The sequence below is a fragment of the Anopheles maculipalpis genome, chromosome 3RL (genome assembly GCF_943734695.1).
Source record: "Anopheles maculipalpis chromosome 3RL, idAnoMacuDA_375_x, whole genome shotgun sequence".
Lineage (NCBI taxonomy): Eukaryota > Metazoa > Arthropoda > Insecta > Diptera > Culicidae > Anopheles > Anopheles maculipalpis.
In genome coordinates this window covers 73,125,932-73,145,636 of record NC_064872.1, presented here as the reverse complement: position 1 = coordinate 73,145,636, position 19,705 = coordinate 73,125,932, and the positions used below count along the sequence as shown (strand labels likewise).

The 19,705-nt window shown below is 46.7% G+C and overlaps 3 protein-coding genes across 10 annotated transcripts in view; all 3 read left to right on the top strand.

The window, feature by feature from the left end:
- LOC126561524 (basic proline-rich protein-like) overlaps window positions 1-19,705 on the top strand; it is a 360,034-nt gene that overhangs the window by 27,753 nt on the left and 312,576 nt on the right. The window lies entirely within an intron of this gene.
- Window positions 1-19,705, top strand: part of LOC126563429 (transmembrane protein 258) — a 497,437-nt gene that overhangs the window by 329,636 nt on the left and 148,096 nt on the right. The gene's annotated exons all lie outside the window — the stretch shown is intronic.
- Window positions 1-19,705, top strand: part of LOC126562245 (protein henna) — a 754,155-nt gene that overhangs the window by 617,823 nt on the left and 116,627 nt on the right. Inside the window, exon 6 of one of the 7 annotated variants that reach the window (XM_050218695.1) lies at window positions 1,726-1,736. The exons of the other annotated variants lie outside the window; for them this stretch is intronic. The gene's annotated coding sequence lies outside the window, so the exon portion shown is untranslated. Of the gene's footprint in view, window positions 1-1,725; window positions 1,737-19,705 lie in introns of those variants that run through there. 7 annotated transcript variants of the gene reach the window in all.

Here is a 19,705-nt window from a genome sequence, read left to right as displayed (position 1 = left end):
TCGGGGTTCCCTCCCTGTTCCTCTACTGTTGCACCACCTTACTGCCCGCTAAGGTCCGCCCGTGGTTCCTGCTGTTCCTGCTGTTGTCGCGGAAGCTGGCACCGCAATGCGGCTGACGATGTGCCACCGCCGACGAGCTTGACGTTAACGCGGTCCAGGAACTGCGATCCATTAGTTTGCATTGTCCGGGCGGTTGGGGCGGTTTTGCGGGAAGGAAAACTGGGAAGCTTCGGCCTCCGGGCCACACACCGTCTTGCTGGGATTGCGTTCTGCGTACAGCACACAGGATAGAGGGTGGAAGAAAGAGAGGGAAAAAGAGAAAAAACAGAAAGAGTTGTGTGAGTTAGTGAGCGGTCAGTTAGTAACATAGGAATCTGAACAAATTATCAAACGCCAGACACAATTATAGCAACCTAAACGCAACAAATCCCGGGCTGGGACCGACATCTCGGCAATTCTCGGGCGGTAGTCATTGAAGCATCGGAATCGGTTCAAGAATTTCGGATGACCCCAATCTGTACAGCCAACCCTCCCTATCCTTCTATGTCGAGCGCGCAGTTAGCATCAAAATACACAAAACAGTTACATCAATCAATTGCGCGTGTTTGAAACGTGACATTAATGTACATTCGTACACCCATTTGCACCGGGAATCACCCTCCCAATTTCACTGCCGTTCGACAGCGGAGTAAGCCGGGGGGGAGAAAACAACCGATTAAAATGATTTCCATTCCGTATGGCGGTACGCGACTATTACACGTGACGACGCCAAACCCCTCTAACACTATTAACAATTTTCGGCATGATTTTCTCGGTGAGGGGGAAAAATAAAGGGCACCAAAAAGAATTGACACACACGAAATTCTCGCTAGACGAGGAGGACCAACTCAACCGTAAAGCTTCCCGAGGATCGATGGGTTTTACGCAGAACACCGACCGATGTTCCGGTCGGTCGGGATGCGTACACGCTCTATTTATAATAGCAAAGGGCCACGATACATCGTCGTCCGTCCGGGGTGAGCAACAGCACACGCTCAGAATAGAAGGGTGAAGAAATATGTAGGTGCCGGGACTCTCTTTCACAGCGAGATTTACGCTTCGTGCTTTGGACAAACAAACATACAGTTTTAAACAAACCACCAGCCATAAACGGAGACCATTCATCCGGTGGTTCTACTACCCTCTGTTGGAGAAAACGACACGTTCCGTGGCCACACAGTAATATGAGGAGATTAATTTTAAGAAACTACTCTAACGTTGGCCACCATATCTCCTCCTCCCTCAGGTTTGTTTGATTGGATCTCTCGCGTCGTTTCTCTTTAAACGCAGGCTTTCCGATCCTGTTGCCTCCTATTTTTGTTTTACTGGGCCGATTATGAGAGTAAATAATCAAGCGGCACAAATTTGCACTAAGATTAAGTGCGAAGGCAGTGAAAATTTATCACCAGCAACACCGCTTGGGAGCACCTCAATACCCAAAGAAGACACACATCACAAGCTGTACAGCGCGAATGGGATGTGTGCGCGCGCGTTTGCATGGCAGGTTGCAATTTATACCATTTTTATTATATATATATACACACGTGCACACAAAGCGACGAGGCGCAGATATAACTCCGATGCATCAACCAAGTGCTTGGAGTGTCCACGCACTCTGAAGAGCGTGTATACCGAAACATTGACTGAACCCCACCCGGTGGTGATGATGGGATGGACCATTTCGAGCTAGAGGCCCCACCAACCCCGCAGGGGTAGGTACACACAAGCACACACGCATAATTACCGTTAATGTCTTTTGCCATTTTAAGCGTCGGAACAGTCACAAGAGAAGTCGACGATTGCCGCGACCTGCCATCGCGAAACCGGCTTCCGATAACGACGACGATGAAGGCAATCATGGTGATGATGCTGTTGCTGCTGCTGCTGCTACCGGTGACATTTTACGTCCCACTAGCAAGTGCAAATGATGTCGAGACCACAGGGCTGCCGGGGTGCCGTTTTGTGTGGATGAGGTGACGATCGATGTATACATCTTCATTAACCGCTTTACCCCGGAGATCCCGTGTGCTCTGGGTGTTGAGTTAACCTTCTTTTTTTTGGGGGGGAGGTGATAAAGAGTAGAGAACGTACTGTAGGTAGTTGTCTTCCACAGCCAGATTTCTTAATGGGAAGCAAAACACGAGGCCCAAGTTAAACTTCCTCCCTTCAGCTGGGATTGATGAGATGGTGAAGCGCAATAGTTTGGGTTCTAATGATGACAACCTAAACACGGTGTCTCATCAACTCGATATACCACAAAGACATCTTCGTATATCGATTTGAAGTTCGTTCCACGCTAATGAAGTGCCTATAGAGCCTTAAGTTCCTCAACGAACTTTTCGACCTCAAAAAAAGATGTCCACACGACTACAACATGGCTGCTTTATTACCTGGGAAAAACGTTTTTCAAACTGCTCTTTCTCCGGGATGTCCGGGAAGAATTTCACGTGATCTGTATCGTCCTATGCAAAATCTGTTCCCTGGTAAAGTTTACAAGATTACCTCTAATGATGGTGATCCCATCCGAACTCCGATAATGTTACGGTTCGGAGACGAATTCCACTATTTTCAGAGTTTGACAAACCGGCAATAACGTCAGCCTTCTCGCTGAAAGGTTGGAACTCGTCTCCACTGACGTGCGAACCAACGAAGACGACGACGATGTGAAAATGCACCTCAAACCAAAAGGCGTCCCCTACATACGCCCCAGAGAGCCTACTGATGGTGGTGCTCGTCCACATACTCTCAAATACAAAAGTAGAGTAAATAAAAACCATGCAGGTGGCCATTCCGTGAAAAACATTTCCCTTCTCCCTTTCAGTGCTAGGGGGGGATAATAGGTGGTGGTCACTACTTTTATGTGACCCACAGCGGTTAAAAGGCTCAAAGTATGTATCACAGAATGAATAGAAGACCGACATTCCGTGCGCATATTAACGGCTTGTCTAAAGGTCCGACCCACCAAGCAGCTTGAGCTTGAGTACTCCCTTCTGTGCGCTACTCTACTGCCTACCATGTGGCCCTGGCGTGCTGCAGAGTGGTACCGTTTTTATGCTTTTTTTGCTTCGCTCGCCGACATGGGGGCTTTACTTCTTCGCGGTTTTCTTTCGTACTGCCACTTTGGTTTTTGCCCCGTCCTGACTGACTGACTGAGTGACTGACTGAGCTGACAGGAGAGGAGACCGGTTGACTAGCTACTGAAAAGCATGTGAAACATACCTTTTTCCCTTCCTTCTGTTCCGCACTATCCTTCAGAATCGTTCGCCAACTCTCCACCCCGTCGAAAACCCGCCGTACAACCGTACACTGCTTTGACAATCAGGCAAAAACCTCAACACCGGTGCGTGTTGTGATGTGTGTGATGAAGTGACGAACAAATGAGCCTTCGATTACGGAGGCTCGCGCACTCCACACACACCCTGCGCTTGGGAATCGATTTTTCGCTTACACATTCATGCCGCCTTGCCACCCATAAGTGGTGGCGCACAGCGTTACGTGTGTAACACGGTAGCACGCCCAACACGGGTTGCTAACTGGAACGATTAGGTCGACCGTGTAAAAAGGTCCTCAGTCCATGGTTGGTTGTTCTTTTCGTAGGGTGATTTAACCAACCGCACTAAGGCTGGTACGGCAGCTCAGACTCCCTTAATTTTGTTGTGATACACAATTTAAAAAGCGAACGAATCGCTCCTTCGCATAGCAAAGTCGGCATGTAGGTACACGCGGATAAGTTGCTGAGAGCGAGTGTTTAGAATCAATTATCTCCGGGCGCTCAACCGGAATGGAAACATTCCAGACAAATACTTCTCTTAATCAGCTTCTTTCAGCTTGTTCAAAGCGAAATAAAATGCTGCTTGTAACGCAAAGTAGAGCCGTAATAATCTAACAAATGCAATTTTAAGAGCACACACACACCTTACACATCATTGTACCAAGACGCACATGACGACCACATAACTCAGTGTTGGCGCACAAAATCACAGATTATCTCACAAGCGCCATAAAGCAAACAATCCGAACCGGAACGCGAAAACGATGCCACCGAAAAGAACGCCCAAAGATAGATCAACTCTATTAGTGGCGGGGGTAGCTTTTCTACCGACTTAATAATATTCGCTCAGCGCATAGCGACCTGCCAGCGACTAATTTAGCACCCAACCCAAGTATAGAGAGAGCGAGCATGTGTCCCCCCTCAACGGGGTGCGCCATAATATGCTTGTCATGTTCTACACCGTTTGAACGAGTTCTCACTCGTGCGTCCTACGGCAGAGTTTAATACGAGGAATTTGTTTCGCCAACGGAACGGCCGCCAACAAAACCAGCAACAACACGAACGTCGACAATAACGTCGCTTGTTATACAGTTTTTCTATGCGTTCTTGCGCCTGGTCCGGTCACAGTTGGTGTGTGACACACGGCAAATGGGAAGCGAAGAAGAAATTCCCATAACGAAGCATTTCACCCCAACACAGCTCCCTCTTCCCCTCCCTTAGTTTTGCCTTAGTGATGGGGGGGGAGAGTATGTAATTTATTACACGCCGCAATTGACGTTGAAAAATCTTAATTACCCAAAGAAAACAAACGCATCGCTGTTTCCTCGGCGATGAAGGAATTTGTCGCCTCTATCCTTGCGCCCTTCACCCCGTGTGTCCCTTTTCTCGCTGGCTCTCATACCAAATTAGTGATGAATTGGAACACCGTAGCATCGTGAGCAGAATAGCAAGTAGCAATGCACCGTCAGGCGCATGCCACATACGCCCGGGGTGAACATCATCCCATGTAGCAGCAAACCAACTTGTCAACGATGGTACGTGGACCACGTACGTTACACTACCATGTTTCGGTTGTCATCAACCACAAATCGTGCTCATCCACCATACACGCGCGTGTGTGTGTGTGTAGGTACGGTTTTGTATGTGCCGGGAAGCTTCAACGAGCCAAGAGAAATGACACCGGGGAACTTTAACTGTGCCAACTTCATCCGTGCTTCGTACACCGCTAATGAAGCAAAGTTACGGCAAAATCTCGCCAGCTTACGCCGACGATGAAATTGTACCAGCGTGAAATTTACCACCGGAAAAAGGAAAAAGCGAGCAAATTTTCGTGTTCATTTTGCCGCTCGCAGTCGACAATTTGCAACGAAAATCAGTAAGTCTTGCACAGGAGAAGAAGGTTCCTCCCTTACGGCCACGCTTAGCTTCCCATTTAATGATCAAACTTCCGATAGTAGCCGTTTAAAAGCAGCGCCTCGTTTTTGGCTCACAGAACCGATGAGGCCCAACCACTGTGTGTGTGTGTGTGCCAAGCGAGAATTAAGTACTACAGCGTACAACAGTGCAAGCTCCCCGCCATAATGCCACCGAGTGTAAGGCTACATAAATCTTGCCACCCTTCGCATATAGTCTCTCCTGCAAACAGAGTCGACTTTGTGGTCAGTGAATTTTCATTACACTTTGTCCCGGCGCTTTCTCTCTCTCTCTCCCTTATGCGACTAGATTTTTAAGGCAGAGTAGCATCTGGTAGCGTTTTGTGGAGGACGTGTTATCCTAGCCAGATCCGATGCCTTCCAGTAGAGCAAGTGGGAGACTAACCTAAGACCGGCCCAAATCTACCGAATGATTAGTGACCGGAGAGCACATCCAGAGCAGCACCTTGGTGTAGCAACACACCTGAAGGGTGCATTAGGATCTATAAATTTTCCGGAAACCATTTATCCGTTTGGTGGTGGGATTTCGCGAGCAGAAGTTCACCCCGAATGGGTAACGGGCACGAATACGGTCAGCAAGCCGAAGCAACTAGCCGAATGATTTAGAAGGTCATCCCCAAGTCAGGCTGAAGCTCGGCGATTAAGCCGTTTGGCCTCTACCTTTCGGTGTGCGCGACTGTGAAGTCTTTCGACTTCTGGTGATTCGATTAACGCCACATGGTAGAGGAAACCATATTTCAATCTACGGAGAAATAGTACGTAAAATAAAGTAGTACCATTTTTATATTGGAGCAGACACTTTAGCAACTTCATCCGTAGATATAAATCTTCCGATATCCCGGAGAGAGAATCCTAAATGCTTTAACGATGGTGCGTCTCTAGCAGAAACGATCCTCATATATTAGGCACCAGAAGAAACGTGATGAACCGACGAACCATCTCCTTCATAACTCAACCACCAATATATCTGTTGTGACCTATCTGCGGCTTATTAGCGTGCGCTTACTGTAATCGGAGACTCTTTTTTTCCATCCACAAAAAACACGAGAGAACGCAACATTGTACCAAGAGGTTATCTGGTTGTGGTGGCTTTGGTCTCATACCTCCTCGCTACACTTATTACGGCTGGATGCAATCTCGATATTCTCGGAAGAAGAGAAGACTGCTGCTGCTGGATCACCGGCTATCCGGGTGATGATCCTTGAGAAGGCCAAAGGTGGAATGAGAAACCAAAGGAGGGCACAACAAAAAATTGAAAGAAACGCCGCACAGCGTACCAAAAGCAGCTAAGGTTCAATCTGCAGACTAATTTTAACGAACCAGACATGCGAGGCAGGGATTTTTATGCCCACCGTACCTACACCGCTATGTAACGCACACACAGTAGCACTGACAGCAGATGATGTGACAGCCACCTCTTAGACAGGGTTAGACGGTAAAACGGCACGGCAAGAGAGCAATTCATGCAACAAAAAAAAATAGTGGTTGAAGGGTCTTCTTTTCGCTCGTTTCTGAAAGTGAAAGATGAGCCCCTCCGGTTGTTGCTGGTTTTGCGCAACTGACACGAGGTGATGTACCATCATCATCTTCCAACGCGTTGGCGCTTCGTTTTGCTGCACACTAATCGTTCTGACTAAGTGTGAAACGATGACCGGTGGAAGGGGAGGGGGGGAGAGTGTGCGCTCGCGTTGTGTTCCAGCGTTTTACGCAAAAAAAACCATTCAACCGACCCGAGAACCGACCTCAAACAAGCATCTTTTGCCAAGATGCCAACTCCGCTTGTTATTGATTATGCAGCTAATTTGTTGAAAATGCACCCAACCGTCACACAAACACGCACTCGTCGTCGTCGTCGTCGAGGCCCCAAGCCATATTAGACCGTCGAAAACGTTCGCGCAGCTATGAGGCAGCGCGTAAACGATGCGCGTGGTTTCTTGAATGCTTATAAACCCCTCCTTTATACACCTTTTACCCTCCTTTCCTTCTCCTTCAAAAGATCCCGTCATCAATTCAATCTTCTCTTTTCATCGCTTGTTAAAAACGGAACGGAGGACACGCTTTGCTGATTTAGTGTGTGCGTTTGCCCCTTCGAGTCAACAATGAAAACGATGATGGAGCGAGAGTTTTATTGAATTGTCACCTCAAACACCTTTCCATTCTATGGTGGAGCTGATGTGATGATCGTTCAGTATGCTCAAGCAATAGAGTGTCACATTTGATACGGCAAATCGAGCTAGAATTTAATGCGAATGAATCAAGTGTCAAAGGATTGATCCGGTGGTGTAGGCGACAACGACGCCGGTCTTCAAACGGCAGGACCGGGGTTCAAATCTCATCCGGACCGTTCCCCCGTAGCGATGACTGACTATCCAACTGCTTGGTTTCGGGCAAATCTAGCCAAGCTATTTGATGACCGTCGTGACCTAGTAGGTCGTTAAGCCAAGAAGCAGCCAAGAGTCAAATGTCTCTAGAACTCTTCAGATACTTTAAACAACCATTTGGATTTGATTTGATTTGACCAGATCAGATAAATAGCTCGCAACGGTGACATCCACATGCGCAAGTCACTATTTCGGCCCCAGAATCAATAAAAATTGGTCTAGGGGATCGTACAAGGTTATTGTGGCTATCGGCTCCATGCGTTTTGCAGGCGTCAGGTTTGCCAGCGCCAACATTGGATCTCTGAACCAATTGAATTAGGTTTGGATTAGGTGTGTTAGATGCTACTGTAGCGCGTTCTGCCGAAGGAGGGGCCCCGCTAGCCACAATATCCAAATGCTGGACCAACGATATGGAGTGGCGAACACCACAAAGTATCCGCAACAACGGAGTTTTTCTTGGAAACCAGTTGCAAGTCTCCACGGCACAATAACCACGGGATATGGTGCACTTGAATTGAGGGAGAAGGAAATGTCTACCCTCCAAATAGGATATAAGTTTAATGAATTGTTAAGCTAGACATAAGATTAGAATTTAAGGAAAACGGCCAGGCCGCTTTCAAATACATCCTTCTCAATGCAAATCACCTCCTTCTATCATCTCCATTCGGTTAGCTCATAGCAGCGAATTAAGAAACACTTGTTACTACCAGCATCCATCAACACAACGACGAGCTGTTTAAGAGGGGCCCACCACCACATGCTACACTGGTAAAACAGTTTGCTAATTTGAGCAAAGGCGTTAACAGCAAAGGTGTGGCGACAGCACCACACTGTATCTGCTGTATCTACGAAAAAGTGTCACTTAACGACTCGAACGACTAGTCAGGCCACACGACAGCTCTGCTGTGCCTAACCTCTGTTTAATCACGTGCAAAATAATGTTCCACACTTGTTCGCGAAACGATGTTCTCCTCCCCACCAAAAGTCCTATGAATTTTAAACTCAGTTTAACTAACAACTTGACACATGTGTGACACTATCTGGCGTTTGAGCGTCTTTTGTCGGCAACATCTTCCCCGACCCAGCAGCAGCAGCAGCAGCTGAGCAGCTGAGCAACACAGATGTTTCCTATATTAACACGGCAGAACGTTCTTATCGCACTCTGCGTCAGTGAGCTTGCCATTTTTTTTTATATCAAAAGTAACGCCATTTCGCGGTTTTTTTTTCTTTTTTGTGACATTTCACAACCTTACGTCATAATTATTCGTTATCCTAATTATAGAAGCGGCTTTAAAAAAAACAACTAAATTAACCAAAACTTCTTCCTCTGGTGCTTCAGGTCCCTCTCTCGCTCTCGATACGGTAGATCTCTTTTTCACTCTCCTTACGCCGACCAGGCCACTCCTCTATTAAGATGTTGGGACCGAGCGAACGTCACGTCACGTCATTTCGGAATTGCCAATGGGTACGATAATGGCGACGTTTCACGACGTCAAGATCAGCCTACCCAAACCCGCGCTCTTTCCCGCTGTACCTCACCCGGATAATGATGGTGATGACCGGTGATCACATTTATAATCCCATCACCAGCCACCTCACGTGCATATCATATCGGACACGAGCAGATAACGGATATCATTTCGAAATCCCTCCCTCCCATTGCCCATCGGTCCCTTCCTCTGCATCTTTCCGTCCTTCTCCTTCGCTTCCATTCGGTTGATGATCATTTACATAATTAACCGACAATCCCGGGCGCGCCCATCAGAAATATATGAGCCGCGGCACGGTCGCGGTTCAGATTTCCATTTGCACCTTTTTCTTTTGCTCCGCGAAGCCGCCAGCCAGCACAACTCCGCAATACACCTCGTTGACGGTCGATTTACCTTTCTTCTTAACATCTTTTTTTGTCTCCCTCCCTTTCAACCATCCTTCCTTATCGCTTGTTTCGCTTTGCGTTGCTGCTTCGCGAAAGCAGAGGGAACCACGCACACGGAGGCGTAAATTCTCGAGGGAAGGCAAGGCGCGCGAGCAAAAAAAAAAAAGACGACCCAACGGTGATGATGATGCCAAGGCTCGAGTGCGCGCACTCCTTTGGGCGTTTTAAGCTTCGCGAACGCTGTAGCAAAAGATAATATGCCCGTTTTCATCGCCCCGGTCTGAGGGAGAGCTTCCATTGCTTCGATTGCGCATAATTTCCATTCTTTTCCAAGTTCTGTTTTAAGTGATCGTTTTCTTTAGTTCTTGCTCAGTTTGTGTCTCTTCTCTGTTTTTTTTTTTGCTTTTCTTTTTGCTCCACAATCCCGACAGGCGTTCCCGCCTCAGGCGCTACTTACGACGTTTGGTGAGTTTGGAATGATGATGATGATGATGATGATAGTGCTCTCTAATTATCCACTAGCGGGGCTCGACCCCATTATCATCGTTGCATGGCCACCAGATTCTCTCCCTCTCTCTAGGGGTCTCTTTCAACTGCTGACTTTCATTCAGTTCGTTACCGTTGGATGTCTTTTTTGTTTACTTTTGTAATTGCAGCGCGTTTAAAAGAAAAGGGCCTTGCTAAACAATCTAGGATGCATACCACAATTCGAAAGGGAATGTCCTTCAGAATGAAGAAAAATAAACTCTATCAATAATTATAGAGGCCAGAAGAATATTGATTATATTACTATTAAGTTGTGAAGTTTCTATAATCGTTAATATTATTACTAGTTGAATAAGTGTTGCAAAAGAATTTGCAAGAATAGATCCTGAAGCCCAACTACCACCCAACCCAAGGACCCAAAGGACCTATTATTCAAGTATTAAAACGTTATCAAAAAATAAAGAAGATGTCCTCGAAACAACATGTGGGTGATGTGTGGGTGCGATGCCTGCACCCCACAGAAACGAGAGGCTAATAGAATTGGATTGAGCATCAATGCGATGAAGCCAAAATACCTGCTTGCCAGAGGCTCTAACCGTGATAAAGCCCCCGGAGAGTATCAGTTGACGGTGACGATCTCGAGGTGGAAGAGGAGTTCTGCTACCTTGGTACGATCGTAACTTCGGACAGCAACGTAAGCAGTGAAATCCGAATGCGCATTGTTCAGGGGAATCGTGCTTACTACGGACTCTACATACTCCTGCGATCCAGAAGACTCCAACAATACACGAAATGTACGATTAACCACATCTTGCTACGTCCGGTAGTCCTCTACGGGTACGAGTTCTGGACTATGCTGACGAAGGACGCCAATGCACTCGCCATTTTCGAGTGGCGGGTGCTATCTTATCTAAGGACGGTAGTCAAAGCCGGAAGGATACGTTGGCTTGGGCACATGATGAGGACTCATGACCCACCAAGAAGTTGCTCGTCAGCGTCAGGCATGAGGCGTAGAGGAACACAGCGAGCTCATTGGCTGGATCAAGTGGAGTCAAACCTGTTGGAGATCGGATGCAGCCGTGGATGGAGCAATCTAGCCGGGGATTGAGTTTCCTGGAAACGGATTGGCAATGTCTACGGGACGTGCTCAACCCTGAGCAGTCCAAGAAGTTCTCGAAGCATTCGAAGTAGATGGCTGCATAAAAGCTGGTATTATTTCTAGTTAGAATATTGCAACAAACTTCAATTACAGCTACAACTTCATGGCGTTCAACCTCCACAAAATATGTCCAGGACCTTTTATTTGAGAATTCAATCGTTACACAAATGCAACAGATGTCCCTTTAAAACTTAAGTTGCTGCCATAGAAAAACACAATGCTTTCTCTTCACGCATACTAACCCAACCCCCCAATAGGGCCTTTTGTTTCTACACAACTTTTAAGAGGCAAATTACCTCCTGTCCATTCTAGTTTGGCCAACTCCCCCCGCGGTAGGTTAATCGCTTCCGACTGGCAAATTAACCCTTCTCTATCTCTCGCCATTGACATGCCCTCATTGGTAGCCATATTATCTTCAAAAGCATTCCACCGCCACTTCATCCCTCTTGCTTTGGGGGGGGGGGAGGGGGGTAACTTTTGAATTGCGAGGGGGAGATGACGTTGTTGGTGGTGTCAGTAAATCGCATTTCACAAATAACCTCCAAACACGACAAACAAACACTAGGAGAGAGGGAGAGAGGGAGAAAATGCAGAAGGAATGGACGCGAAGAAGCGGAAAATGTATCATTCGCCACTTAAATTCCCTTCATCCAATTACGGGGTGGTGACCGTTTTCGAAATACCACAAATGTTCACGGTGAGTTCCTTCTCGCTTGCACTCGGGGGCCCGCACACACAACACTATCCCACTAATCCTGTGTGCTTCACACACACACACTCACCAATTTTCGATTGCCATTCGGTTGGCGCATTCTTCACATAAAACCCACTCCAATCCTCCCCCTCTTGACACACGCCCGTCTTATGGCCACCCTCACCAAAAACCAATCCAAAACGGAAGGAAGACGCGGTTGTTTCACTCCATTAGGTGTTTGGTATGCGGCTCGCTTAACTAAAAAGGCTACATCCGGTGCCCAATTTCGCGTGTCTAGGTTGCTGCGAGTGAGCGAGCGAGAGACAACGTCAAGAGAAGGAACGAAAGCCACAATTTGAAGGAAATGACATATGTTTTATGTACGGTATGCGTGTCTGTGTATGATGGAGCAAACGGCCCCGTAAAGCACCACAGTGACGACGACGCGACTACCGAAACACCCGGTGGCGGCGTTCCGGTGTAGTTTATTAATAAAAATACAACACACAAACATTTTGTCCGCAATTCGGCACTCAATCACTGTCGTCGTTGTCAGACATTTGCCCGTTCGATTTTTCCTTCCAATGTTCTCTCTCTCTCTCTCCCTCTCTGTCTTGCCTTTTTCGTCAAAGAGTTTGTACCAAACGGCAACGATATGTTCGGCGCAGGCACACACACGCCACACGATGGAGCAAAAAACCAATCTTCAAAAGCCGACACATGACGACACAATATTGATTCGAAAAGCATCATATCAAGCCTCCCAGAAAGAGGGGGGTTTGAGGGGAGGACATACACGATGAGAGATTTTTGGAAGATTATTTTTACTGACGAGATATTTCAGCACCATTTCAGGAAGGGATAAGCATAACCATCATCCTCCATTTTTCTTTCTTTCATGAGGACTTTTGTATTGCCCACAAAAGCCACGAGTCAGATAAGCCAGAAGTACTGCTACCCCCAAAAAAAAAGCGATAAAATATTATCCGATATCCCGGCGCATCCTCCCCCCTGGCCGTCTCTCCACGCCCAGAAAGGGTCCTGAAACACCACCACACCATGAGGGATGAAATTATTGGTCGATATAGATACCCATGGACAGGACACATGCACACGACGGCGCACGAGATAGATATATCATCATCATAATGGAGTGAAAACGTCGGTACTTGGCTGCCGGAAGCATAACGAGACCCGTTCCTATCTGTGCGCGCCCCCACACGGACCAACCGTTTTCCCTAACACACATAGGGAAAAAGGCATGAAAATGACTTGTAGATAGGAAGCAGAAGGCTGCCATCATGGAAAGGACTTTGAAAGAGTGAGACACTAAATTATGTTGCGAACGAGAGAAAGCGAGAGTGATATAACGGGAGAGAGAGAGCGAGATTCGCCAAGGAACAAGGATAACAAATTTTGCAACACGAGAAACAAAAATGGAGTTGCTGTGAGAGCGAGCGAGAAAGAGAGAGAGACCATCCTTTCCCAAGTCGCAAGGATACACACGGATGCGGAACTTCGCCATTTCCATCGGGAACAAAGAAAACCGAGCGAGACAGTCGCTGATATGATGGAAAACAAAATGGAAGAAAAGAGACAGGATCAATTCTGGCGCGTCGCTCTCTCCCTATCGATCCTTAATGCGCTGGAAAAACGGATTCCATGAATAAAAAAAAAGGTATCCTGCGTTCGGTAGCATGGGCTTATACGTGGCGAATTTTCCCCCATTTTGTCGTCGAAACCTACCCTACTACTACCTAACCTACCTACTAGAAGAGCGGATGATAATCTGGTGCTCAGATCACATCAAATCTTCTCCCGAAAGAGTTTAACCGTTGGGATGCTTCTTTGATGAAATCGGATTGACACACAAGCACAAGCATGTTCTAGAAGAAAAAACCGCCACGCATGGCGATCATGCGAAATGGTTCAATTGCTCTCGACAGGCTCATAAAATCGGATTGCCGTCGTTATGTTTACTGGGTCGAGAGATAAACGGGAAGATTTTCGGAGTAAATTAACAGGAATGAAAACAGATTGGCGGCGGTGTCCGGGGGTTCTATATCGAGATCCGGTGCGCCTACTCACCGGTATCAATATTGCAATTCCATCATTCGAATTAAATTCCCCGTGAACCATGCGCGGTGGGGCAAAAAACAAATTGAATCAATTCACTTGTTGTTTGTGCGAGGTAAAACTCGAACTTTTGCACTGGAGTAAATGCACAAGGAGAAGGAGAGGATAATAGTTTGATTTTGGATGGAAAAAAAAGGCCTTGCAATCCTATTGCAGCCATGTTTGGGAGCTATCCCTTCCCTTTTGTCCCAGGGAATAACTGAAGATCAGCGGGCGCACACAACTGTTGGAATTTTATTCAATGCAAAATCCCATCCATCCTGCAGCCCGGTACACCCTCTCAATGCCCATTTGTTTGGTTGTGTTTCCTGTCTGGATTGAAGCAGCAGCGTTGGTGGTTTGCCGAGATTGAGTTGAATGGTAAAAAAAAAATTACGCAAAAAAAAGCCAAACGTCAAAATGCCTGCGCGCCTGTGAAGTGGAATTTTCATTCGCAAAACCATTTATCCAGCAAAAATCCATCCTTAAACACACATACAGGCACGCAACATTCCATATTCTCCACTCCAGCTACACTGGCGGAACCCTGTGTGTAGTAAAAGCAACCCCTTCGAATGTCCCTCCGAATCCTTGCGTCCATTATCATACCCCCTCCTGCTTTCTATAGCGGAGGATCTGTTTGCAAAACTGTTTGATCCTCTGTCTCTCCCGTTTACTATTTTTTATCCATTTTCCAACATTCAATAGAACCCCCTCAGAAAAAAAGGAAAATACGTGCCGGAGAGAGTGAAATGGATGCGACAAGAGCAGTAGTAGGGACCGGGAACGGTGGACCGGATTCAGTTGCTTTGGTCTGTCAAATAAAATTATTCGATTCGTTCCACGTCGTAACCACACGGTGGGCTGTCCTGTGTGCACTTGTAAGTGTGTGCGTGTATACCAGCAACCAGCATAGACATTTTGCCAATGAGTAGAGGGAAAACTGGCCATATTGATACTACTCTGTTCTTTCTCTTTCGTTTTTCCGACCATTTTTCTCCCTTTCAAAGTCAACTTTGAGCAAGTTGTGTGTTCCTATAACTATACCATCGAGGAAAAATCCCTGCAAAACGCATAAAGGGACCGAACCAAACGGTACACCGGTAAAGGAATGAATGAAACCGCCCCCCCCCCCCCCCCCCCCCCAAAAGTGAGAGGAAAAACGCAGTCAGCAAGTTTTGACAATTTTATTAAATGACACGATGAATTTGGCACATTTGGCACTTCATAGGAGGAGGAACTAATAGCCACAAAAAAATGGAAAGGAAAATGTGTCCAGAGTTTACACACACACAGCAACGCACATATTGGACAAAGCGGTGCGAGATGCCAATGCCGATAATGTAGTGCTTGGTGTGGAACGTTTGGAATGTTGAACCGTGTTTTGTCCTCGTTTGCCATCCTCCCAACACACTCGGCCATGGTCAATGGGGTGGTTCTGGTCTTTTGGAAACAGGCAATTCAATTGTTGGTCCTCGTTTCACGCTGTTGACATTCCACACACACACACACTGCATCATGTGTGTGTGTGTGTTGATGTGGGCAATTGGTAACGATATTATTTTGTACAAATTAAATTAGCTTCACCGGACATACAAAGGACAATCGCGCGGTGTGTTGTGAGTTTGAGGGTTCCGCAGGCGTTTCATTGTCCTGTTTCGGCTCCATTTTATCCTGGTTGTACATCAGGAACCCCAGCACACCTCCATATGGATACGTGGGGTACGTTGTTGTACCCCAATTTTACTCTATTTTTACCCAGAAGCGATATCAATTTACTTTCCATAACCCCAATTGATACATACACACAAAAAAGAGAGAAAGAAGGAGGGAGTCCTGGCATCCATTCCAACAACAAGCGATCCGGTCATGTGGATATGATGCGCATCATGGAGAAAAAATTAATGGCTGTTAAATTATTGATTACTTCGAAACAAAACGTGTGTATTGAATTGTTCCCCAACCCCGCCTTGTTTCCAGCAGTGATACCCAGGCATCCTGGAGGGTATGTGATGTGGGGGGGGGGGGGGAGGTGACCTCGGTACACGGTAACAAAAATCTGATCTTTAACACAAACAAAAACACGATCAAAGGATTGCTGACACCTTCCACTTTTGTGGATCGGGTTGCTGAACACACACCTACGTGAGCACCGGGAAAAGGACAGACTTTTTCCCCCAAAATCATTCTCCGATGGTGTGCCGCGTTCTTCCTTGCACATCCTGCACTTCGAACACGACAATAAAGATGACATAAGCCAGCCCGGAGTGGGTTGATATGAATATTCGATTTAGGACAAACATAAGCTCGCAGGAAGTTTGCACCGAAACAAAGCTTTTATATGCTTTTTTGCTTAGAGTTTGAGAGTCAAACTATGTCCTTCTCTGCTCGTATGACTTTGTGTGTTTCTGTCAGGAACGATCCGTGTTCGTGTCGCATCTGTTTCGTATGCATTTGGATGCTCTAGCAAGCACTAGCTGTTGTGGTGTAGTGGTGGTAGGCAATGGGAACAACAACGGATCCATTTCGAATCATTCCTGCATCATCTTTCGTCACCACAGACTGACGACTAGGAGGATTGGGCTTTTTTTTGTGCAGAATTGAAGCCGAATATGTCTACATATGGGATTTCTCCAACTCTAACGAGGATTGAAGTTGAGATCGTTGAACACAGAATACAGAACTCCGAAAGCTCCTACGTCCTCATCAAGAGCAGTATAAAGAGAAGGGCAGTACGTCCAAAAGATCTTAATAATATCTCAGTACAGATTCTATACTTTGCATTTGAACTCTTGTTAGCCTGGCTTTAGTTAACTAATTGATTTAGTCAACAGATATCAAGAAATAGAGAATTAGACTAAAAACCCGTGCCCAGTTTGGGGATAATCCACACAAAATTCTGGAGCAAATCCCGCAAAGGACCTAAGATCCTTTCGAAGAATTCGATCGCTTGGATGTTTCAAACCCAAACCATCAAACCCTCGTTCGCTTCGACTCTACACTCTCCCTTTCAAGCGGCAAGCAAGGATCCGATATCCGGAACACAGGTCAGAGCTGTTTGACACATTTTGTACGCTTTCTCTCACGCGGGAAGGAAGCCACGGATGTTCTGACACGCCAATCCAATTGAGATGGAAGTGTAGTTTTCGTTTCGGATCTTTCGCAAGAGGGTGTGTGCACACCACAACAAGCTGTCTTGCCATTTCCAATTGCCTCGATGTTTCTAAGGTGACGGGTCTAACTATTATTCAATCGATTGAGGTACATACAGACACACATATCCACACGGCCGTCCCTTTGCAAACGATCGGGTAAAGGGAGGGGGGGGGCGGTCTGGCGATATTGTGCGAGTTCTTGATTGCCATTCCAAAACACGGTACACCACACTACTATCCACCCTCCTGGCGGGTGCGCGCTTGTCGATAACAATTTATGTTTCTCACACAAACAAACCCCACTATTTTAGACCGGCTGTCGGTGTTAGGTAGTTATGGCCAAAGAACACGAAACACACGGAAAACAAAACTGCAGCCGCCCAATCGCGCGAGAATGCTCATACGCCCCCGGAAGTGTATCTTCCAGGGCAGCAGCAGCAGCAGTATGTTGCCGTTCCGACTCGACCGAAAGCACGACACGATGACGACGACGCAGACGATAAAATCTCGTTTCCTTAATTCACGGACGTGCCCGGGGTAGTCTCCCTTCAAAGCTCACAGTAGGGTAGTGTCGTTCTCGTCCACCACAGAATAGAACCATTTGCAACCAGCAATTTCTGGCTCTTGCTTTTTCCCTTACGTTTCCGGGTGTTGGGAGCGGGGAAGGGACACAACGGAACTCGTGAAAAACTCGTTGACATCGAAAATCGGAAAAACCTTTTGCCGGTGCACCAGTGACGATGTTGGTTGGTGACGGGTAAAAGAATTTGTTCCCTCCCTGTCAAGTGATTTTGGCGCTCGAGGGAAGGACACGCGGAAATGTTCCAACGGTGCAAGCTGTGCTCGGATCTCGGCAAGATTCTACGACAAACCCGGGGCGGGGGGAGAGAAAAACTCATCCATTCCACCAACAAGTTGATGACGATACCGGGAATTGAGTGAACGAACTTTTTATTCCTGTGCCGGTGGTGTTCACTGTGACTCGGGCTGGCTGGCTGACGACACCAATTCCATCTCCCTTTTCCCGTAGGGATCTCAGATACGCTGCTAACGTTTATAAAAGGCGATGTAGAAAGCGAAGTGTACGCCCAAGAGCATCCGTCTCGTATTATAACGGATATATCACTTCTGGCAACTTCACTTTACGTCCCAATCGCCCGGGCACACTCGAAAGGGATGCTACCGGCATCCTACTCGGTATCTATGCTCCGGAAATGACACAAAACTCGTGCACACGTACATCCTTAATATCGGGGATTTCGCGTTGTTTGAACAAAACTGGTTCGAAATCACCGTACACCGTGGTCTTACCAACAAGCTTCCGAACGAAGTACGCCGCCATGAGCGGCTCCACACGGTAAGCAGTGTAACGTGAAGTGATCTAGAAAACATTCCTTGGGATTTATCCTTTCCAAACGGTTCGTTCGAAGGCTCCCGCAAACGTACACTACGTACCATTTGAACCTGTTGTGAGGGTAGTACCCAACCTGCAGAGACAAGCAGACGATAGTGTTAAGAATAAAACCATACCCACAGACAAGAGATTGACACTTGACTCCAAAATGATTGGAGAGCTGTCAATGGTAAAAAGCTCAGGATCCAAACACACATACTGAAAATGGATTGTCTTACACAAACACAATTCTCTGCCAGCACCGAAGACGACGACGGCATCAATCAAACGAAACCAGACAGAAGAACAGTTGACGGAGTTAAGTAATGTTTGTTCAACCAACAACGTCTCCCATACTTTGTGCTTTCCAGCTACCAAGTCTACCACTAAATCTGCTCAATATCTGAAGGTATTACAGTCAACATGGTGTTGTGTATCATCGTTGTTTCCTGATGATGTGGACCTACTCCAGAATTATTTTGCCATCGTCAGCACACACACACAATGGCACTCCAAGTGTGCGAAGAAAGACGACGATGATGATGATGCTGCTGAAATATGCCCAACAGTACTCGGAATCATATTTCCGTGCGAAGAAAGTGTTTCCATCAGGTTTTTTTTTCGTATTCGTACCCACAAACGGGGGAAAGTTTAAGCATGCAAAACAAACATCTTCTTTACCCTTGCTCCACCGCAACCCAACCAAGAGGGGGCCCCACTTTGGACAACAATTTACCCTTACTCGTACAGAAGTCCCAGATTTTGCACACATCCGTGTAAAACGGATGAATGCTTTCTCACGGCCATCGTTCGAGAAGCGAGAGCGAACCGCCCGGGAACGACCTTTGCCTTTTCTGTGCAATCACGCTGTAATGCTCTCCCCTTAGGGCTATGATGAGTCTGCGAATCGAAAGGTTTTTTTTTAGCAGAGGATAAATCTTATGCCAAAACATTCCATGTGTCAACACATCATGCTATATCAAGCATATACATCTTACTCTCTGCCGGCGATCCTTTGTGATCCCACAGGATCACAATCAGACATTGCGTTGGTTGGTATCTTTATGCGCAAACTAACCTTTTCGCTACAATTGTCATCCGAACGAGCACCCCGTCTCACCCTGTAGAAACATGTCCCAAAATTCAAATGAGATTGACTCTAAGAAGTCCCTTCTTTTTATTTATGATCTCTAATCGCCACT